This window comes from Cardiocondyla obscurior, linkage group LG28 (genome assembly GCF_019399895.1).
Source record: "Cardiocondyla obscurior isolate alpha-2009 linkage group LG28, Cobs3.1, whole genome shotgun sequence".
NCBI classification, from domain to species: Eukaryota; Metazoa; Arthropoda; class Insecta; order Hymenoptera; family Formicidae; genus Cardiocondyla; species Cardiocondyla obscurior.
The window spans coordinates 663151-687557 of NC_091891.1; the positions used below are offsets into that span (position 1 = coordinate 663151).

At 44.0% G+C, this 24407-nt stretch overlaps 1 protein-coding gene across 1 annotated transcript in view; it reads right to left on the minus strand.

Moving 5' to 3' along the window:
* Window positions 1–24407, minus strand: part of Trsn (translin) — a 112881-nt gene that overhangs the window by 46917 nt on the left and 41557 nt on the right. Inside the window, exons 3-4 of the mRNA XM_070673463.1 lie at window positions 2549–2861; window positions 2386–2429 (exon numbers count right to left, since the gene is read on the minus strand). The gene's annotated coding sequence lies outside the window, so the exon portion shown is untranslated. The remainder of the gene's footprint in view (window positions 1–2385; window positions 2430–2548; window positions 2862–24407) is intronic.

Consider the following 24407-nt stretch of genomic DNA (forward strand, 5'->3'; position numbering starts at 1 on the left):
TTTTAAACGATCCCGATTTTAAACGATTTAGGGATGGCACTTGAGAGTAACGCGTGTCCAAAATGTTAAATAGGAGCGAAAAGCAAATAAACATCCGACTATTAATTAAGTTTATTAAGTAACGCATCCTCCAATTAATAATTTATTCTAAAAAATTTTTTAAACCTTAAAATTTTATTATTTTATGTCATGATACGTTTATTAAATAAAAAGAAAAAAAATTTGGTATAACAAAGTTGAGACGCGTTTATCGTTCAGATGACTGCGGTAACGCGCGTTTTTATTTTTCCGCGATACGTGAAAACGAGGCAAGGGCTTTTGATAAAATAGACCGGCATAAAAGGGAGTCACGATGAAACGTGAAATATCTGGCATTCCCACAGTCGGATAATATATCCGCGGCGTGTCCACCCCTCCGTTACCTGGCGTCGCAGGTGAAGTAAGGTTGCGAAAATCTCGAAAGGAAATTACGAAGCTTTTCCGAACCGCTAACCCCTATGCGAGAGTCCCACGGTATAATATCCATTCAAATGGACCGAAAGAGTATCGACGATGCGGGGTTATACGCGAGTTACGAAAGAGGTGCGGGCGAGCCGGTCCCATCGTAAATACACAGAGCAAAATCCGGTAAACGTCGCATGATCGGCCCCATCTTTTCTCTCCAAATTGCATCTTTTTACCAAAGGGCTCGTCGGATTTCCAAGTCGCACAGGTGTGCACCGGGATTGGGATATTTGAATAGTCGTTTACATAAGAAGCTGAGCGTGTCTCTGACGCGGGAGATGCTTCGACAGTGAAAAGGGTTACGCCAAACTTTTATTACCGCCAACGCCCGGGACAGGGGATGGCCGAGGTGAATCGCCGCGGAATAAAGAAGTTAGAGGTTCGGTGACGTATCCCTTTTACCCGTATCTAAATAGCCGTACACGTGGGAAAAATGTCCCTTGATGGAATTTTATGAATGCCTGACTCTAACTTGCAAAATGAATTAAAAGTATGTATAACGAAAATCATTTCTGTTAATTATTTATATTGCGGATTCACACCTTTTTTAAATCACTTTAGAAAACAGAGTCTAATTTTTATTGTAATTTATTTTATCGTTATTTATTAAAAATTTTTTTTTTTTTAATTTTGACTTATACGAAATATATCTGTGTGTTAAATACTGACACGATTGTTTCAGGCTGCATATCGTGAGTATAATAATGGTTTCGTGCCCGTGAAACAAATAATATAGTAATAGAATTTTGAGAGCATTTATTAATACAGCGGTCGGTCCACCGGATATGAATAGCGGCGTCCACACGCAAGAGTTCAACGAAAATAACACGTCCACGGCGCATCACTCATACCGGTGTTTTGCAAGTCGTAGCGTGGGAATATCCCCCAAACCGCGATTCACCCTTATTTTTACCTGTTCGAGGGATTTGCCGAAGAAGAAATACTATCTAGATAGTGGGGGAAAACCGAGGGTGCGGGGGATGAAATTAGGATTAACGTTCGGACTGGGCAGGGACCTTTCAGGTATCTTCCGATAATTTTCAAAACGTAATTCCTATTCGTCATTCAGCGATAGCTTTCCGTATCGTAAAAGCTGCACGTATAAATAACGCATCTTTTCCATTTATAATGTAATAGTTGAAATATATAATTATTTTGTTGCATTTTGTTGTTCAAATCACTTGTTAAACTAATACCTCGCTCAAGCCTTTTATCATAATTATACGATTTCGAGTTCTTCGCTGCATTAAACGCGTTAAATGATCGAATTTACGACAGAATATGACAGTATCTCAGATCTTGACGAGTAAGGAGACGGTCGACAACTTACGAGCTGCTTTCAGGAAATCCTTCGAGAATCAAGGGCCCGACTTCCCACGCGTAGGTAGAATTCTATACAACTGTCCGGTATTGTGTTTCACAATTAACAAATATAATATTACTCAACCTATATGTATATCGGACCCCGCTTGACCATTCCCGTTTCATTCAGGCTAAGCTTGGACATTGTAATGGCCGTTTCCTACATCTTTAAAAGAATCCGCCGTCCACTTTTGTGCGAGAGTAGCATCGATTACGTAAATATAGAAAATCTCATCGTTCTACTCGTGACCATAAAAACATCCTGGGTTCTGAACTCTCAAAAGTTTTCGAACCCCACATGCATAATGATATAGTTTTGTCTACGGTAAGATTAGATTTATCGTCGAAAAATTTATTCCGCGCGTACTAAATTTTTATATTCTCGTGTAAAAGAAACGACAACTTTTTTTTAACGCAGTTTTTAAACATATCAGAAGAAACCACGCACGCGCTTCGCGCGCGGTATTTTTTGAGAGCCTCCAATTTCGAACTATAAAAAAATAAAATAATGAGACTCACCGATCTGCATGAGCTTCAGCGGAGTTGAAGATTGCTGCCGGTGGCTGTAACATAAAATAAAATATATTATTAATAACGTGTAAATTGGTTCATAAAATTAATTAAAAAAAAAAAAGGGTACAAGTTTTTATTTAATATTTTATTTTAAAAAAGGTATATTCACCTAAGAGTTGCTCCGCCGATGCAGGATGCCCATCCTGAGCCTGCTCCTCCTCTCAGTTCGGACGTCGTGACGAGTCCTCCTTCCGCGCACAAGTCACTCGCGAACACCCCGACCGTGATTTTACAATTATTTATTACGTACACGCGTTTCTGTCCGGCACTCCCGTTTAAAATAAAGCCACGCCAAAGAAAAATACGCCCGAATACTGTACGGAGTTCGCGAAACGACCGACAAACCGACCGCGGTTCGTATATATTTTTTAATCGGCGGTAACGACACTTTTGTAGGCGACGGTGGATGCATCTGCGTCGATCTGTAACAAAAAGAAATTAAATTTAATTGTAGAGATGCTATTTAACTATTAAAAAAGAATGCACGTGCTTCTAAACGGTATATACACCGATAAATCACCTCAGAGAGATGAGCGCATAAGTGAGAATGTAGCTTACTTTAAGGAAAGGAGCGTAATCACACGTGCTCTTCTCTTAACGTGGATGGGGAAGAGAAGATAGTTCTCATGCCGGAAGGAATTCGTCGAGCGCGAATGCAAATTACTTTCGGCACGGACACACGTGGCTGCTGTACAGTGCGTAATGAGAGTAGTACGTGTATTGCGCGCGACCGCTGGAGAAGGACAAAGCGAGAGTGGGAGTGGTGGGGGAATATACTTAGCGCGCGGCATGTAGGCTCGCGCTCGCTCTTACTCTGTTCCCCCCCGCCTCACCCCACCTCCCCCCGCGCCTATCTATTCGTTGCTCTCGTTCGATTTAACTGTAATATTTAATTAGTATGTCCAGACAAAGACGGTACTTTCACCAAGTCGTACGCGATCTCGAAAATCGCGAAGACCGGTCTTTGTCTGGACATATTAATTAATTATTACAATTAAATTGAACCTCAAAGTAGACAGCCGACGTTGACTCTCGCTTGGCGTGAAGCAAGCCAAGCGAGAGTGAACTATCAGCGGCGGTTTTAAACGGTAAAAAATAAGATAGCATTGTTATCGAATAATTTAAAATATTTATAAGTTTTTAAATAATGTCATTATTTTTTTTTTTTTAGAAATATATTTTTTTTGTATTTTATAATATGCATAATAAAAAGTTTTGCATAATAAAAAAATATATAAGATTTGTTAAATATATACGAGATAAATGTTGCTAAAAAATATTCTTTTCGAAAAAAAAAAAGAAGTGCGCTATTGTAATACTTATGGAAAGTTAATATCTAGCTGAAAGTATTGTTGCTTTATGATTAATGCTCGAATTCTATGAATTTTTAGTATAATAGTCGAGCAAACTTTTTTTTTTTTTTGACGAGTAATCCTTTAACATTTCATGAGTCATGTCTCCACTTTTGTTCGCTCTCGGCAGGTCTGGCAATGTATCGTAAGAGGAGCTTAAAGAGTTAACGGTACAGCAAATATAATAGAACGCAAAAAGATTTTTTTCTTTGTCGCTTTTTTTTTTTTTTTCTCTCGGGTCAACTCACTTTTGCGATAACGTCCTTGAACATGCAACTCCGTCTATTTTACATTCGAAATTCACAAACGTCCGAAATGTTTAAGGATTTCCTTCCGAGTGTTTGCCGCAGGCATGTTCCTCAGCTGAGACGGGCCGATTGACGCAAGCAAACACGCAAATATCGCGCAGCTCTCTTTCTTTCTTTCTCTTGTCGCAATATTATTGCTCCGAGAGATGCACGCGCTAGTCGGTCCAGCCGATCTTGGCTATATATCACGGTCCATGCGCGCACAAACAGATAAGATCGTTCCGAGTGGTTTACCGGCTAGCCCTGTTTAGCTTACGGCTTATACGGAGATACCCCGTGGCACCGGGGAACGTGCGCTGCTTATACAGGATCACAATAGGACGACCTCGTGGAAGAACTCCAAGGAGGGTGATCGCGACTTTTTATGCGTTTCACGCGCGCGGAACACGTACGTTAGGATCAGCGGACAAATTAAAATACATTGCGGCAAGGAGACTTTCTAACTAGCGCGACGGTATCCCCTTGTACACTACCCTCGGTACGGATTCGGATCACTTTAGCATGACCAACCATCGCTCAGCCGGTAGACCGCTTTTGTCGCGAAACGTTAAACTATACGACACGTTTGCTGGACACGTCTACGTTGGGTTGATCGGTCCGTTAGCATTTTTTTTTATGTTTCTTTTTTTCTGATAGGTGTAAAAGTATGGCAAGGCTCCAATTTTTTTTTTTTTTTTTTTGTCATTTCCGTTTTCCCGGTAGGAGTGATTTATAGACGTTCGAATAGAGGTTGAAGTTACCGCACGGCGGTACTTTTCGAAAGTATTTGTTAAAAAAACGCAATGAGACCATACAGTGTGCAGTATATAAATGAACAAAGTTTGCCGCTGTCAAAACTAGATATACACTTCTTTCTTTTTTTTTTTCAGTTTTATTAACTTTCTTTTTTTCCCGAAGGCCATTCATCTTTTTTTAGAACCTGTAATTAGTTCGAACTCATATATTTTTACCTAAAATATCGTAGCGTGGATAATGCGGAACGGCTCTTAAATATTTTTACGACAAGTGAATAGACCTGAGATAAAGAGATTTCCCTTTTCTTGTGCTCGCACTGTAACAACTGTAACACACTATATTACAATCTGTATTACAATTGGAAAAAGTGTAACAGACGTAGAAATTTCATAACACGCAAATATAATTTTCTTTTTTCAGAATTTACGAAATAAAAAATTGCGTATCGTTTAAATTAAAATTATGAATTCAATCCGATACAGCGGATGGTTAGTATTATTACCTTCGTCGTGTTGAAAGCAGCGCGGCTTTCCGAGCATCTCGTTATTTTGTCGAAAAAAAGAGGAAAAAAATTGATAGGCAAAAACTCGGAGGCTCACTTTTACCCCACATGGGTATCCCACTCTGCGTATCAAAAATGAGTTACGTAGCAAAATGGGGTGCGAGAAGTCGCGAGATGAGAGCCCGGGGTGAGAGCGCTGCTCGCCTCGGCGGTCTTACCGTGGCAACATTATGCGGTTTATGATCACTAGCGCCCGCCTTACGACGAGGGGCATGACTCTCGTTACGGCCTCGTAAAAGAAACCTTTTAACGTGTCCACTTCGCAACGCCTTCGCCCTGCGCGACTCGTCGCGTCGCCGAGGCGCAAAAACTTTTATAATTATCGCACCCGCCGATCGCGCTTAAATCGCCTTCGATCGCCGGCCCGCGGTTTCCTTCGCCGACAAAACTCTGATCGCGATGCGCATAATTCTTTCATGATTCCGCAATAAGCGACAGTCCCGAAGGGCGGATTACGCTCGGGCTGTGCTCTCCACGTCGAACGGTTGTCAAAATAATATTTGTTCAGTTCCATGGATTTCGGCTCGAAGAGGCTTTCTCGCCTGTCCGCTCCTCCCACGTCAGTTATGAGACTTATGACCGTTGTGATTGTCATGTTTTGTCAACTCTTTTGTGCGCGACAAAAGGGCTGCCACCGCGAGGACCACGAGGGCTTTTCGCCAGAGCCTTTAGCGCGCTTACGTCTACGATCAGCCGACGTTACGACGGAGGAACGCCGTGAACCTCCGGGGGGACAAAAGTGCGACCGGAAGTTCTGCTGCTACAAAATTCGATACGTCATTCGGGCTAAGAAATCGTGTTTGTCCGCCGCCGAAGCGGTTTTCACGACGCGCGACGGTACCGTCAGATTTTGACAAACGTGAGCCGCGGCGGTGGATCCAAAGCGCATCAGATGTTTTATCAACGATCCATTTAAAAAAGCGTCAAGCGATGAATCGAGAGCAACTATTTTCCGTGACATTTTATTACATTTGTTCGAATAATATTTTTTTAATTATTTATAAAATTTATTAAATCAATCTGCTATTTACTTCTATTAAATTTAATGAGAAATGCTAAATTTTTTTTTTCCACGCTTCTTTCTTTAATCGATAAAAACTCGTTATTGACAGAATTAATATGCGATAAATTCATTACTTTAACGAGCGCGTGTGGGCTTTTCGCGCCTCCTACGAACATCCCTCGTTAGTTTCCTTGGCAGGTGCTGAGATGATAGCTCGATTCGGGAGTCACGTACAAAACCGAGAGCGAAAATCTCTGAATCCAACGCGCCGCGCTGCGGATCCTCACAGATCAGTCTCCCGTTTTCTTTTTTCTCCTCTCTCGTTCTCTCTCTCCTCCCCCCTCCCTTCCGCGAGTAAACCCTCTTTCGTGCCCTCGCTTTGAAAAATGCTCCGAATTGTTATTTTTCTCACCCTCGGTGGCGCTCGACGACGACCCTTTTCGCTAGGACGGTCAACCGAGGACCGCCACCGCCACAATCTGGCAATTATCGACGTGAGGCGGCCACGAGTGCGTGACTATGATAAATCTATGATAGCGATCGGGGAATTTATTACCCGCCTGGCGCGAATGAGATTCCGCTCCCGCGGCCGCTCGCATAAACGGCAAAGGCGTCGTCGTCGGCGGGGTGCGACCGCCGGGGGTCGGTTAACGCGAGGCAGGGCTCGGACTGCCGGCCAATCCAGCTCGCTGCATGGTAATAAAAATATCGGGGAAAAACATTGGCAATGGCCGCCGCCCGTCTCTTTATGGGTCGCATATGCGGCAGGACCATTTTTCTTCGACGTCCGTTTGCGTTGCGTGACGAAACGACCGTGTCAAGTTGTTGCATCCTCGGCACGTCGCTGCGCCGGGTGGGCGCACCGAGTACGCGAAAAGGCGCGAGGACCGCTCGCACCATTTATCCCGTAACGACGAGCTCGAACGCGCAAACGCATTCTTAAATCGATTTAAGAACAATCACGTTCGCGGGAAAACATATCGGCCCGAACAACCATTTTTATATTACGCCGACAATTATGTAGAAAAATTCAATCTCGCGCGGATAAGCTATAAAGGAGCAGATAAATAATAAAGTTCTCCTTTCCATTAAGCTTTATGCCAATACATTTTAGAAAAGAAAAAAGTAAACGACGAGATCTGCTTCGCGTATCGGATGATACTCGAAAGTTTACGTAAATTAAAGAGAAGATAGAAGAAAGCGCACAAAGCGAGGAGATGAAAAAATAAAGACGTGGACCGCGACGAAGCACTATTACTTTTTTTCTTTTTTTTTTTTTTTTTTATTACTATCGTTTACCGGCTGTTCACGTAGTTATGTCCTTGGACATGTTTGATAGATAAGAGCGCGTTCTAGAAGCGAACGACTGAGCCCTTAAAAGATCGCCTATTAAGGTAACTCTAGTCCTTTCAAACGCTCTTTGGCGGCCGGACAATCTTCTCAACGATAATTGATAGGCTACATTCTCAAAGGCTATCGTTTCCATCTTTCGCTATTGATTACTATAACAATTATTAGACGCGGTCAAAAGATAATTATGCCGAGTGATCTTATTCCGTCTCAGAGAGCGTAATTAAATATCTTTTTTATATTTTGCAAAAAATGTTTTACTATCGCAATTTAAATAAAAAAAAAAGAATAAATAATAATTTAAAGCTTTGTGAAATTTTGGAGCAATGTGAAACTCCAGAAAATCGTTCTCAAGAGCAACTAATATTTTAAAATTATTTAGACGATTCAACTATATTAATAATTCTGTTCTTTTTTTTAACGTACGTTATGAAAAGCTGGAAAACAACAGTTTTGAAGGAAACAGTTCCGCCGATCGGTGAGCCTCTCTCGAGGCAAGCGAGTAACTTAATCCCATTTTTCCAGCTAGACAATAAAGCAGCACCGCGCGCGTGCTCACGCGCGTACAACAAAGTGCGGCGCGGTCGGGCGCGCGTGGACCGGGGGAGACATTAACCGAGGGCAGATGCTTCCGCGCGTCGTTAAAAAAGCGAAGAGGGCGCGTGCCGGCATCAAACAACTAAAAATACTCGAACGCCTTCTCCTCTCTTCGGGAGGAGAAAGAAGAAGAGAGAGAGAGAGACTGCCACGCCCGCTATAAAGTCCCGCTCGCGCGCACCTTTTGAGCCCGAAAACATCCTAAAAGCCCCCTAATACCTCACCCTCCTACGCTGCACGTAACAAATAAGCACCGCTAATTCTGGTAATTAGTAACGACGCCGCCCGGCATAAAAACTATAAACGCCGCGCTTCCATGCGCTTTCAATTTCTGGACCACTTCTTTTGCAGGTCAATCCTTGAAATCGTTGAAATTCTTACATCTTTTCAATTTTAGTACAAAGTTCTCGTTAAGGGAGTAATTAATTTCCATAAATAGCGATTGTCTTGCGATCTAAATTTGCCCTGTATTCTGATCGTTTGACAACATTTCGTGAGGCTGAAGAAAAAAAAAAAAAAAAAAAAAAAAGAATAATTTCCGGCTACCCGCGCACTGGTGAAAATTGAACGGAACGTAAGACAGGATAAATCCCGCTTTCCGCGCAACAAAATCTTGTCGCCGTGTTTATCCTCGGAACTGGAGACAAATATCGTGCCGGCCCTCGACGACAGAAGACAGTCTTGCCCTGTCTCGCGGAGAAAACCTCCCTCAGGATCGCGGTAGCATAAAAAACATTCTCGATCCTGACAGCGAGAGACGACGGTGGCCTGGGAGACACGAGACGTGCGCGTGCCGACGACACACATTGTCTCTCTCCCCCTCGGTTTCCACCCTCCACGTGTTACCGATCTCGCGGATGTCGGTTTACATATTTTTAACCACTTTTTTCCGTAAACCCACCGTCGGCTCGTTTCTCCGTCTCTCTCCCCCTCTCTCTTTCGTTATGTTTCTTCCGAGCGGACATGCCTATCGAGGTTTTTTTTTTTTTTACCGTATCTCTACTTCCTCGTCTCTCTCTTCTTCCTTCTTTTCCTGAACTACCCGGGAACGTGTGCGCGTTTCACCCCGAAAAGTGGATATTTTCGTTTGGAAAAAAAAGAATGAAAAAAGCGCGTATTCGTTACACGCTGCACGAGGGTCGATTCTAGCTCGCGTGCAAACGAAGCGATTCCGAACGTACGAGCGTCGGCTGTAGCGAGCAGAATGACGAGAGAGGAAGGGTGTCGAAGGGGTGGAGGGAGGAGAATTGAGAGTAAAACAGCGACGGTCGCGAAGGGAAAATGAAAAGCACGCATCTGCGTACGAGGAGCGAGTGAGAGAGCGAAGTCGAAAGGGGAGAGAGAGAAAGAGAGGCGCGTTATCTTTCTCCCGGAAAGTAGAAATTTGACGACGGCAGCACGCAAAGGAAAAAAAAAAAAAAAAAGGGAGAGAGCGAAGCGCACCCTTATTATATGCGCGTTCCGCACGAGCGGGGGACAAAAAGCACCTCGAATCCTTTAACCGAACTAAATCGAAAAAAGCCCGCCTGATTTATCGCGTCACGCCGCTGATTTTCGGTATCGCGAAAACGCCGAGTTTCTAATGGCACGCGCGCCAGCGCGAAATATCTCGCAAACGTTTTCCTCGAAAAGATATTTCGCGTTTCATCGAGAAAAGTATAACTCGTCCGAGAAACTCGCGTAATCGTATCTCGATGCTTAACTGTAGTAACTTATAATGTGGCCCTCTCCCGCCGTATATTCTCCGTATTATTAATCAATAAATCTGATATTAAAGTTTGGAGTATATACATCAATATCTACCTCGGGGTTTTGCCGCGTCGTAATCTCATCAGAACTTTTCCATTAGCCAGCCCGTGGGTCAGTATTCGGACGTAACGATGCCCCGGTATTAATTTTATCCGTCGGGCTTCCCAGTTTCGTCTTTCGCGAGACGTGGATGATCGATGAAGAAAGGCTCTCTCGAACGGGTACACGGCGACGTTTAAGGTGGCGAACGGCTCCATCAAGCTGTACACGGACACGGAGCCACGTTAATCCCGACACTATCGTCGTAACGTTCGGCACATTATTCGAGTGGCCAATCGAGCGTCAGTGAGCATGCGACGATCGAGTTTATGTGCCATAAAATGTGAATTGCTGCCGGGCGGGCGAACCTTCCGCTCCGCTCTCTCGTGGTCACGCAGCCGCGATTTATTCCGATCGAATCGCCCGTCAACAGTCCGCCGCGGAAAAGAGAAGCCGCGAGAGCGAATCTAGAAGATCGTTTGGGCATTAATTCTAATTAACGTGCAGCCCCAATGCGGCTACCGAGCAAGTTCCCCCCTTCGGTCAAACAATCCAACGCTTACGTGGAGTTTAGCGGCGCGATACATTGTCGAGAATGACGTAAATTCTGTTTAATGAAGCGAAATTGCGCGGCGAAGAATAAAACATGAGTTATTAGAAATCTTTTGTATCGAGTCGCAGCTACGCGTGGGAATCGGAACTCTATTTATCGCGAGACTCGTCATAATTTTGTTCCGGTAGCTCGTCAAAGTTTTTCCTCAAGATTTGCGCGATCTACGTTAGGCATTGCTGGAAATTTATTTAGGATATTAATTTTCGTCGGGGATGGCGACGTAGATACACCGGGAGGTGTATTTATCGGATCGACAAATATAATATATCGTTTCATTCTCGGAGGAACAAGCGACTCGTTAGATGTCGAGATATTAACGCTCGAACGGACAGGTAGAAGAGCGCGCTTGGAAAGGTGCGCCGAACCGAAGGATACACTCAGGTGCAAGTTTCGAGAACAGGATCGCAAGCAAGGCGACGACGAATTAATTTCGAATGGGGCACGCGTGAAATACTTTTATAATTCAATGACGTTTATTACCGATGCAGAATAAAAATTTTCCGATCGTTTTTCTCATCTTGCGTTCTCGTTTCTTATATGCAATTTATTTTTGTATCAATAAGACGTTAAAAATATTTGTTACTGCTTAAACTTACGAAATAGAATTAAAAATTGTTTTAAATAAAATTTTAGTTAAAATCACGAAACGGTAAATTAAATATCTGAAAGGTACATTGAGTAAAAATTTCTAAGTTTTTTTTTATCGCGCTTAAAAAATAAATTTGAGCTTTGATTAACTGTACGTTTGCGTATAAACGAAAAATAATCCTGATCGCAGCCACTTGAGAGAGGGATTGATGCCAGAATGGCGATGTTGTGACAGCAATTCAAATTAATCCCTTTTCTTCCGGGGAAAAGGGTAAACCGACGTGCTCGAATAGCGAGCCCTTTTCGAAGGATAGGGTTGCGCAAGGGTTGAGGCGTAACGATGGCGGTATCGGTATCAAAATGGCGCTAGGGCTACGTATTTTATATGGAGATAGTAAATACATTTTCAATCAAACTACTCGATAAATTTCTATAGATTAATTAAAAGAAAAATAATTTACAACGATCCGTTAAAATTATCGATAAATGTAAATCTCAAACGCGACGCAACGTCTGCCGTTGAATCCACTTGATATTCAGCCGACGTTTGTTTCCGTTTCCTGCGTGGCTACGGCGCCTAGTTCCGTTAACTAATCATAAGAACGAAGAACGCAGGAGAGAATTCGTGCGAGCGCGAGATGGGCGACCATTTATTTCGCGACATGAATATTCCCCGTCGTCCTCGTAACTTGTTTCCTGTCATTCGAAGATGTATAACCGCCGGTGTGCGGTGGCATAAATTTCCCGAAAAGGAAAACAAGTAGAGAAGACGTTCTGTCGCCATAACTCACCGGAAACACCACCTCCGCAGGAAAGGTGCGAACCTGGCAGCCTAATGAGATTCCTGACTGTTTAAAATGCTCGATCTCGCGCCGATGATGAGATCTGTGGCGCGAGTTCTAACGATCGTGGACCACACCGTCGTGAAAACAACCATTATAACGGCATTTTGTAAAGGTCTCGATGTTCGTGTCGTATTTAGATATAGATACGGTAGAAAAAAAAAAACATAGTAGCGGTAAAAAGAAGTAAATTCTAAAATTTGAAATGACGCCGTATGCTTCCATTTAAATAATTTTGAACTATGATTGTTAGAATAAATGTGATCTTAATAACGCGTCGTGCATTCAGCAATCCTACAGAAAAAAAAAATATATATTATTTAAAAAATGCTAGTTATAATAATGAAATTATTATTTATCTCGAGGTAATTTTTCTACGTTGTGCTCTCTCCCGTTAAGAAATCCCATTAAGATTATTTTAAGCTTGCGCGCGATAATGCATCCCGGCCAATCTCGCTGCGGTACTTACATAAATCAAGATTACAGTATTATAGACGCGATACGCGTGAATTGACCAGGACGAGACGCAAAGATAAGTTTCCTGGCAAGCACCGGCGATACTGGTACGCACATCCACGCATTTGCACGCGCATATACGCATTCCCACAAGCTTCTCTGAAATCATTACCAACAATGGCGCGGGACAGACGGCCATCGAGCTCGGACAATGAACAATGTTGGCAGCGACGCTGTCAGCCAAGCCCCCCCAGTGCACAGAGGCTGCCGCAGCAGCCTCTCCTCCGCAACCCCTCGATCCTGTCCTCCGTCCTTCTCCGCTCCGTCGGTTTCTCTCGAACTGTTCGACCCAGAAAAAGGTGGGGTTCCCGTGCAGATTGCACAACCGTCTGACGCCAGCTGGCCAACCCCTTGACCCCGACAGGGTGGACGGTCGTAAAGATCCCATATACGTAACCCGGCCCGATCTGACCAAAGGGGGTTGCGGAAGAAAAGGTGTCCAGCCGGCCGTTACTTCGTCGCACCTCGACGCTGACCGATTCGACGGGAGTTAAAACGGCGCGTTCGCGCGATCACGGCGGGTAAAGAATTGCGGAATGCGAGGAGAATGCGGGGGCATAAAGGGGCTGGACACAGAAATATGTCCCAGGTGACCGGGTAAACGGGACGCTCGGCCTCCCGGCGTCGGGCCAAAGGTAAATCCGGTTTTCGCTCTCGCGTTATTCTCGTTGCGCCCCTTCGCTCTCTCTTCCCTCTCGACTCGCGACTCGAGGACATCGCGCGCCGTCCCCGGAAACGACTCTGTTGCGTTGTGCATTCACGACCGTAGGAACAGGTGATGTACTCGAAGCGCAGCAACTCGATGGCTGCAACGAGGGTTAAGCGGTTGGCCCGAGCTGTAGAAACGGAGCAGCTGTAACCTAAAGTTTCACCGCCTAGATATCTCGCTGTTTGAAGAACTTTTTCTTATCTGCGGCCCGTCGGAAACGAGTTTTTCCGCTCCGAGGAACGACCGTGACGGCGCCGTGGCTCGACCGCACGCCGTCGCATGCATATTCGTAAAACCGCATCCCGTTCAATTTACCGCGCCGTCTCTCATTACCAATTCACGTATATTCGAACTTAATTATCCATAAACAAAGCCGATAGATCTCGCATCCGCAGATCGGCCACTTATTTCCTCGAAACGCCCCGCATATGCTTCCCGATCGCTCGCTAAGGAAAAAGGAAGACTGATTTAGTAAGAATTCACGCTCAAATCGTTTCAACGCGATTTCGATCCCGCTTCTTTATCCGAGCGGATCGGCTGATTGCCAGAAACACCGTTCCTATCGCAGGTACTTTACGACGGCCGACGCGGCTTCTTCTCCCCTCGGCCGACAAAGTCTTCTCTTTTTTTTTTCTCTTTTTTTTTTTTCTGTAGGGACCGTGTCAGACCCCTTTCGGAGCTACCTGGGCGCGTGCGCGGCGCGTTTCTAGCCTGGTCGACTCGTTTCTTTTTTAAGCGAGAGAGAGAGAGAATCATGTTGCACTACCTGGAACACCCGGGAGAGAGACGAATTAATATATCGAGTAATGGATTAAGGGCCCTGGGACCTACCCCACGTAAACGACGCAACCCTCTCCTCTTCCCATCGGCACGTTTATACCTGCGCCTCTCCGCGGGATGCACGCGCTTATGGTCGACGCGTAAACCGCGTGCACCATACGCTACTATTGTGCGAAAGGGGGGAGGGTCGATAGGGTTGCGAAACGACAATCTCCCTTTCTTTCCTTTTTTCTTTTTTTTTTCCTTTTTTTTTTTTTTCTTTATTTCCTATCGCGCTCACACCTCTGGCGGAGTAATTGGAAAGCGATATATCCTTCCGCTCGATGAAAACGGGTGTTTTATTGAGTGGCACCGACCCGCGTGCTATAAAAGTCATCGCAGCGACGATCACGATCATGCGACAGGTTCAAAGGACGGGGTGAAGAAGAAGATAGAAGCGTTACCGCGCGATTTGTCGAAGCTCACTATTATAGATTTAATTAAATTTTATAACGCGTTAAAATTTAATTAACACGAATTACGATTACAATATACATACAGGCAGCATTAATTACAAGATTAGAAAACGTATACAAACAGAAATCGACGCGTTCTAGTGTCAGGGCTCAAACTGATACGCATAAATTACACGTTTTAGAAATAATAGTTCTGTCAGCATACGGCTCAATTCAATTAATCATTAAAGCATGAACGAACGGCAGCTGCGGCTCACGCTGCACGTACGAACGCAGAGGCGACGTGGTAACATCAAAGGGCAAATGATTCATTTAACCCACCTTATTGAGAACGCGGCAGACCGGAAAACGCCCACCGCCGGCACGGTATCTCGTTAAACGCAAAATTACGGAACTCGTCTGCGGAATAATTGCGGAGCGTCGCGCGCCGAACGACATTTGTTTGCCTCGCTTCGTGGTGGGCTGGCGGACTCCCATGAGAAAGATGAGAGAAAGGTAAGGGAACGGGCACCCACCTGCGAGAAAGGGTCGCGATTCCCTTCCGTAACCCTCTCTGCCCGACGGTACGCGCTCCGCGTTGTGTGCGTATACGTGCGTGACACCTGTTACGAGGCACGGTTATCCACGTTACCGATACACGCGGGTCAAACAATTAGAGAGGGTTGAAAAGGGCGAGGCCCCGAAGCGGTGCATCGGGGTCTACGAACGCGGCGCAACCCTTTTTCCCCCTTTACTCCGCGGACCCCGCGCACGGGACCGTCCCGTAATAATCGCAGGTACAGGCGCACCCTGCCACCTTGTGCGACCCGAGATCACGACACAATACGCCGCAACCCTTTCGACTAGGGCTCGTCCATTATGTCCCTAAACGTTATCCCACCGAGAAAAACGCGTAGAAAAAAAAAAAAAGAAAACAAACCACCGAATAACAGGTTGGGGCACGTTTATGCAACCCTTTTTTTCACCTTTCGCTTTTTCTTCTTCTATAATGTTTCTTAATGTTCTGTCCACCTTGCGCTTTGTGAAGGGACCGAGCCTGATGTAAGGATCTAGTTTTATTAAGCAGGTTGTGTCAACCTTTGTTATTTTTTGACAAAAAAAAAAAGATTATCCAGACCATTATAATAATCTGTACAATAATATAACTTTTTATTTTCTATTATCGGGTATTATTAGCTATAAGTGATTTACCACGGAAGTAATAATTTATACTCTTGAAATATACGAATCTTGTATTGTTTCGCTATTTTCTTTTTTTTTTTTTTTTTAATATTAATTTTCAGCGCAGTCTTTTTAAAAAGCTACACGTTTTAATAAAAAATTTGAACGGACAGTGACGAATAATAATTTCGACGAATAGTTTCTACTGCGTCGCGGGCGGTCGTCCCAGAAGAAACAGGACCTCCGACCACGCGACTTCTAGAAAACGAGCTGCTCGCGGTTTGAGAAACATTGGGAGAGAACGAAAAGTGGAGCGTGATACCAAAAGCAATAATTATCGGTGCGCTCGGACCGATCGCTGTAACCGTTCGGCGCCGGAAGTAGGTGGCGTTTAACCGGGGACTTTACGAAAAGGGATGAAAGGACGGAGCGATCGGGGTCGTTCTAAGATGGCCCGGGGAATTAGTCGGTGCCGATAATAAGAGGTCGCTTTCCTTTGCTTTCTTAACCGACGAGTAGGGGTGTCATCGTTAAGTCTTAAGCGGATGAAGGGCGAACAAAAAGAAGGACGAGAAAGAGACGACAGTTTGTCGGGAAAAATGTTATTAAAATTTGTAAAATTTTCCTACCACTGATTAAAAATGTAATAAACAAAAATAAATATTTCTTTATAACAGAAATAAGCTTTGTAATTTCTTTTTTTTAATAAACGACAAAAAAGATTTTTTTATATCGCGGGATGAACACGCACCGTTAAACTGTTACACTAAATAGTAAAGCCGACATTTAAAGTGCCATAAAGATTTTTTAGGACTCAAACGAGGCGGTAGTCTATTCTTAACATTCGCCATAATTAGTAAAGGTTACTTCTTAGTAAGGTTGCTCCCTATAATTTACAGCGATCTCGGCAGACTTAAAATAGCGTGACAAAATGTGGCGCTGTCTACAAACAAAGTTATTGAACGAGCATCAAAAGTCGATCCGTGAGTTAAAATCAAAATAAAAAATCTGCACGATTGTCAGTCCGTCTTTCTCGAACCGTGTAATCTGCTTTGAGAAGCCGTCTAAGTTTCCAGACGATCTCATATAAGTCTTACCTTATCAGAAGAAATACGATGCGCAAAGTATATTACGTTGCCCGTTTCAGATTTTATTTAATTAAAAGATAGTATTTCTCCGTCGGTTATCTTCCAAATGCAATTACAAACGAATACGTATAAATACTTTATATCTCGGAACGTTGAATCCCTGCTGCTTAACTTTTGAGAAACGTTAAATAATATTAGGACGTTTAAAGTAAAACAATTAAATAATTGTGCTTGCAATAGGAATTGATGGATCGAAACAAAACGGCGACATAACGCGTCGTTGAAGTTAATGTTGTAGCTATAACAACAAAGCAACAAACTTGGGGCCCAATTAATCTTTTCCAGCGGGTTCTTCGCACGCACGAACGATTTAACGAGGTTGCTCGAAGCAACGCGCCGCCCACCTAGGACCGATTAATCTTCCCGCGAGAGCAAGCGAGAGTTCCTCCGAATCACGAGGGAAACACCGGCGTAAAATTAGCTAACACCACCTCGGCGAGAATCCCTGAATTTTTCCTCTTCCTTGGGGATAGCGTGATGCTGCAACTATAATCCGCCATCGCGGTAGACGGCGAGGAATCGTCTCGGGCTCTCAGTAGGTTGCCGCGGTTTACGCCCGGCCACCCTTTGTTTGAGAAGCGAATTGCCGATTCATCTTAGCGCGTAATTATTTTTCGTCGAAATAACGAATTTTAGACGGTTCGCCGTGGGGTGCCCCCTGAAGCTGTTGAAATCCGTGCCCGTAGTAAAAACTCGCTACGGATAATTCACATAATTCTCCTAACGCTAACCCTCTCACGTTAAAGTATATCGTTGAAGACAAAACGTAATCTTTCGTTACTGAATATTTAATATTGAATTTAATAATATTTTAATAAAAAAAAAAATTTCTATACCCTTTTTTTTTTTTTCTTTTTTACAAAGAATAAATAATTATTTTAGCAGCTCAGGTACAATAATATACGAAGCGATTAATAATAATAATAATTTCTCTTATTAGCGTCAAGTATTTATATTAAAAAATGTTTGAAACGACATATTCTTGGGAGAGAAAAAAAAAAAAAAGTTTAGCGATAGACCGCCGGGAAGATTAACTCTTCCTCGAGGTACCGGAGGGCGAGCAAAAGGGCGAGAGGTCCCGCGACAAGAAGGAAAGAAGGCGACACGCCATTATTCCCCGGGCGCTTTATCTGCTCTTCCCCGAGAAACAAAAGTTCGCCTCTACCACCGCGACGGCGGCATCGGTCGCGTCGCTGCCCACGACTATCGATCTCTTCGCCCTTTCGCGGGCTGGTCCCTCGCAGGGAATAATGCGCGGCGCAGAGATACACCTTGATCCGCAGATATCCAGCGGTCACGATCCCCGCGAACTTTTATATCGAGGGTTGCCCAAGTTTTTTGGCGCGTACTTCAAAGAAGTTCCCGCGGAACGAGAGAAAGAAAGGGAGAAAAAGGGGGAGAGAAAGAGAAGGAGAAAAGACCGGCACTGTCGACAAGTCCATCGTGAGGATGGCACCGCGCCATCAAATATTCTATGAATTCCGAGTCGGCTTTGTGTCGGAATACGGTGACGGCGCGGCGTCGCGAAAGGAGATATTTCGTCGCATTAAATTTTTATCGAAAACTTTTGCGCACACCACAATAAAATATCGCAATGGATGGCCCCTGTCCTGCCGCCACCGCGCGTCATGCTTATATTTATTTATTCATTCGATGTACGGTAACCTTCGTCAATTTTCTTAATCGATAAAATTGTCCAGTAACATTTTCTACGCCTTTGTATTTTCCTTCTTTTTTTTTTTTCTTTTTCTGTCATGTTGCATAAAAAATTCTTTCGAAAGAAATTATATTATTACAAGTAAAAGCACAAAAGTTTATTTAAAGATCAAAAGGATACCTATTGCGTTTTGAGAATGTTAGATAAAAGTCACGATAATGTGAGTAAAATAGAAATGAGCTTAGGGACTTTTCATATAAAATTGTCGACGCGTACGTATACTTAAATGTAAAATTATGTTATATAAATGGAGAACGGTTTTTCAGGACGATATATTTCTCGCCTTTAAGAGCGATTCGCGAAAGATGGCGATCTCATCAAGAAGTAATATTATACACCGCCTAGCCCCATCGAACAACGAGAGAAAACCTTCGAACTAGCAGAAGCCATAATTTCGCAAAATGAGGTAAGCTTCGTCTATCTCTCCTTCTTGGGACGTCCCTCAAGGCTGGCATGGGGTTACGTCCCCCTTCTACGATCGCCCCATCGCTCCGGCCAACCCCCTTGTGTCATGTTGGGGTTGCGCGCTGCACAACTGACCAATAAGCTACCCCTCGCGCTTATGTCCACACCGACTATTCGATCGATAGTTACAGTATCCATGTAACTTTCTTCGTCCACCATCAGCTCCCTCGTAACGCACGCTTTGGCTTAGAACAACTCGGTTTGCACGACATTTCGTAGAAATAATACGCCTCGCGCTTTGCAATTTTCTCCGTTGAATTTGCTACGAAAAAAGTTTCTCGCCGTCACGACACCGAGTCGACGGTTTTTGACCGTCTAGCCGCGTCTAGCATTAATAGGAGCAGTCGATTAACATTTATGAACAACTAGAACGGACGTCCACGTGGCGGTGAAAGCGCTCGCGATCGAGGCAGCTTCGTGATTAAACGTCGCCAAGAATAATAGAAGGAAATATAATAATTCGGATTAGAGATGTTAATTTTGTCGCCACAATGTCGTCGCGCACATAACAGAGAGCGCGCTTTGAATCGGCAACTTTTTCAATTAACCTCGCGAAACGATATCAAGCTAACAAGGACCCTGGATACTTTAAAGAGCCACTTATTTTGCATCGTTGCATTTTTATTCGGCCGAGCTTCGCGTACCATCGGAAGAAACTTTTCCATTAAAACCTGCCGCGAAAGTTGCTGACGACCATCGATAAGACGCCCTGACGTAATTAATAGCGGCTGCAACGAAAGATGGTTAAGTCGGTGACGCAACGAGGGAAAGAATAATGGCGAGCTAAGAGGCTCCAAGTGTGATAGCGCATGAAAAAAAAAAAAGAAAAAAAAATCATTATCTAAATCGAGAAACTGTACTTTTTTTATTTCAAATTTCACATCCTTCAGTTTTATTAATCTACATTAGCATTTTTCAAAAATGTAAAAAAAATATATATATATAATTACTCATTCTTTACGAGCAATCAAAGTTTAAATGCCTCTAAAATTTTCGACATGAAGAATAATATCAAATGAGACGAATAAAGGAAGAACTCTTGTTTCGCGGGAAAGTTTTTCGGTTTCTCCATTTTGATATAACGTAAGCGCTTATTACAAAATGGTAATAAATTGTCGAGGCTTCCCTCACATTTACAGCGAAGATTCGCGATGAAGGATCGCTCGGGGTGGATTGGCCGTTAATCAGGAGCAAGGGGCTACTGATTCAGGAATTTTTAATGGGCGATCTCCTCCCGCCCAGCGAAGCTCCTCTTTCGCAGAGGAAAGCGCCGTCGATTAATTCGGGGATGGAGACATTTTTGCGAAGAGGTTCCTTTTTCAGGAAGGACAATGCCGAGGGATCGCGCGAGTTACAAAAGGGAGAGTCCGGACAAAGGGTGCGAGAACGTTGGAACAAAAGAACAGATAACGGACTAAGCAAAAACATTGGGACAGAGAAAAGTCTCTGCGCCTACCTCGCGCCGGGCTGAGGCGCGTTCGTTCTTGGTGCGAGAAAATTTATCCACCGGAAAACGGTTTACTTCCTGTTCTGCGAGACAACCAGTTCTTAACTTTATCACTCTTAGATAAAACAACAATAAGAAAAAAAAAAAAAAAAAAAAAAAAAACATTAGTAGAGGTGGACGTTTATCTTTTAGTTGCAGGAATGTGACTGAAACCTGCTCGAGCGCTTGGAATATTTCGAATGTTTGTAGTAGATCTGTTTTGAAGCAGATACCACTGATACGTGGATGACCGATAAGGAACCGATTTCGTAATAAGCGTTAAACGGAGAACGGCGTGAGGCGGCAGGAAGCGCGGAGCAAAGCCGGAACAGAATAACGGGAGATGAGCGATGGAGGAAAGCGTTATTTTTAAAGAAAAGAATTCCCTCCTCTCTCGCGGGACGCGCAAGTAGAAGACCCGCGCCGTAATGAAAACATGAATACTTGAAGCCCTCCTACCGTCCATAATTATATCTTCGCCCTCGGGTTAGGCTCGAGCTACGATCCGTGGAGCTCGGGAAACGCGAACGGCAGAAGGGAGAGAACGGCGGAAAGAATCGAGGGGGTGGACAGGGGTGCCATTTCTGTCCCCTAAATAATTAATTCCGGCAGCGCCGCCGGCTTAAATGCGCAAGGAGGGTAAGGGAGGGAAAAACTTTGGTATACCGGGGACACAAGTCTACTGGAGATTCAACCCTCCGAGTCTCCCGCGAGCGCGCGTCCGCGCACAAAATCGATCGCATCGAAAGCACGTTCAAGTGGCATTTAACAGCTTTTCAATTTTTCTGTGTCATCGCCACGTTAAATTTTAGAAAATTAAAACACGTAACAAGGACGCTCAATAGAATATATAAAATTTCAAGCGATATCTTCGGAAATATCAAACAAAATTTAGATTTCCTCGTTATCTTTTACCTTTCGAGATATCCGAGCTAAAGAAAAAAAAAAAAAAGGACGGGTTGCTTACGTATGTAAGCAGCCAAGCGTTAAGGCTGACCGTCGAGAGATTGATTGATTGATTTTCTTCGACGTACGAAGAGGGAAATCGGCGCGCGCGGTTCCGCTTAGATTAAATCGCTAATCCCTATTCTGCCTTCGCATTTGCGCGCGAGCTCGACGCCCGGTTGAGCTTTCGTAGGCGCCTACGTCTTGGAAGATAAGACGGAGGATTAATGGTCGCGGCATTAGGGCGTAATTTTATGGGGATTATTTTAAAGGCCTTCTTAGATCCAGTGGCTCAGTCGCGATTATCTAGACATCATTAATCATGCGCCCCGCGCTTTAAACTCCGCGTAAACGCGATACCGAAAAGTTTTCGAAGCACCATTTACCCGGGCGTCGCCCGAGTTTAGGTAGTTACGGCGGTAGCTTCTCGTCTGGCAAACGTTAATATCTTCGGGAAAAATGAGAGACGGCGGCCGTTCGCAAAATTACACGAAGAAGAGACGTTTCGCGTTCGCGCGATATTTACGCACGAACATAGATATTTGTCAGAATGCCAGGACATTTGTCAACTCCTCTTTCCCGTGTATATATTTATATGCACGAGACATTTGCAATGTTATTTGTTCCCATTCAACGTCCATTTCGTATATATAATATTTGGCAGAGAGTTGGTCAACAGTTAATTTCGCTAATGCCAAAGTACACGAACACGACCGGCCTCAAATGTTTCTAGGTTGCGTACAGCAAGATTTCGTTAAATATCATAACTCTTGATGCTTCGCATATAATATCGACTACAGATTTCACTGAAAAATTTGCAAGGACGTCGGCGATGCTAAATTTAAACTGCAACTTTTAGAACTTTCGATAAAAGCAGACTTATTTAATGCGAGATAAAATTTTTCTCGTATAATAATATGACGCGAGTACTTTGCGGATGACGAGTATCGGGACTTTCGTACGCTAAAGGGTGAAAGTTGCCACGCCTCTCCTCAAGTTTTTCACCAATCCAGAAGAACGGGTCTGCCGGGTATATACGCGGTTACATCATTCGACCCCAGGCAGGTGCCGCAAAGGGTTGGAAAGCGTAGTTAAAGCCGGCAATACGAGAAGGGTTAAACAAATCAGAGTTGCGATTGGTCGTGCGCGACGGAGGGAAAGGGTTCGAGGAGAACTAATGAATTGAACGCCATTTTGAATCCTTTATGCTATCACGCTGCATTGCCAGCTTCGAAGCTTCAAAACTCACGATCTTACTCGTGAATTTTTGTTTCTCTAACGTAATTGAAGTTAAGCAATTTATAGCGCTTGTACAAACGTTTATATAATGGCATTAGAGATATTCTACTTAATCCCGAACGTGTATGCGCTGTATCTTTCGCAGCTCCGGGAAATCCTGCTCAACCCGCACCTTAATCCCGCGAGCGGGTCGTCTCCGCGGAAAAAAAAAAGAAAAAAAAAAAGGCAACGTAATAAAGAACCCTCGAAATCCACCGGCCGGAATCAGAAGAAAAAAGCGGAACGTTGCCTGCGCACACGCGTTGCATAAATATTATTAAGTTTGTCCGACGAAGCATACTTACATCTGCCCGATGAGGGAGAAAGAGGAGGCGACCGATTTTTCGAAATCCACGAGGCCGATACAAATTTGACAGTCGCCAGGACGGTTCTTTGTACGATTTTTTTCTCTCTCCTCCTGCCCTTCTCGCGCGCGCGACAGGGGCCGAGACGCGTGCTGAAAACTCTCACCATCGGAGAACCGTCTCAAGGAGATTTTAATACGGCCGCGCAAAAACGATTACCGACACAAAAGTTACGTTTCGATTGACGGTCGCCGAACAACAGGCTCAGCCGTTTTAAAAAGTTCTATTTAATAAAGAAGACGCGAGAGACGGACGTCAAAAGTTTTCCAACAGCAAAATTAAATATTTGTAAATTAATTAAAAAATTGTAATTAAAAAAAAAAAAAAGAAATTCGCTTAATTACAAGCTCGTTGGGAAAGATGAGAATACATAAAGACGTTGAAACTTGAGTCCGTTTCTTTTTCGCGTGCGCTCTAATAATGTTGTACACGACGTGTAAATGTCCCCGGCGTCAGCGTTTTATTACGTAAAATTATGCCGAGCCGCAGAACGCATGCGATGGCACGGAAGATCTACAGATCGGAGATCTGGGGCGTGTGGGTGATTCTAAATCTGACAATGGCGCGCTTATGCCTAACACCTGCTTAGGTGAGAATCAGGAGACAAATATTAACATCTATATTTCAGCGAGCCAGACGCGAACGGGAAAAAAGGGGCTTTTGTTCCGCTCGGAAAGTACGACTTTAAATTCCATGTTTCCGTTGCTGCTTGAAACGGAAGATATTAAAAAAAAATTCTGATCGGTCTTTAAGAAATAAGTTCCGGAGAAATCGTATACTCTTTCATTTTTTTAATCTTTTTTTTTTCCCCCCCCCATTCTTTTCGCGGCACGTTTTTCAATCCTATGTTCGGCAGAGAAGTCAAGCTTCTCAAGATGGAGAAAACGTCCATCGACACGATCCATACGGCCCACTTGACTCTTTAGCTCCTCTCTTCCGTTTTCCCGAGCGAGCGAAGCTCGCGCTCGGCGCGTTTGAAGTCAGTTCTCGTCGCCAGCGGTTTCTTTTTCTCGGACAAGCTATTCTGAATCGTAACAACGTCGCCAAAACGTCGGCAAATTGTAACTGGAGAAATAGAGAACGCGGGTAACCGGCTCGGGCAATGTATCCGACGGCCATCGAGTTTCTGTTTCCGAAAGAGCACGGACGCAATAAAATGATCCATCGCCAAAGAGGGAAAGGAGAGAACGAGAAACGGCGACGAG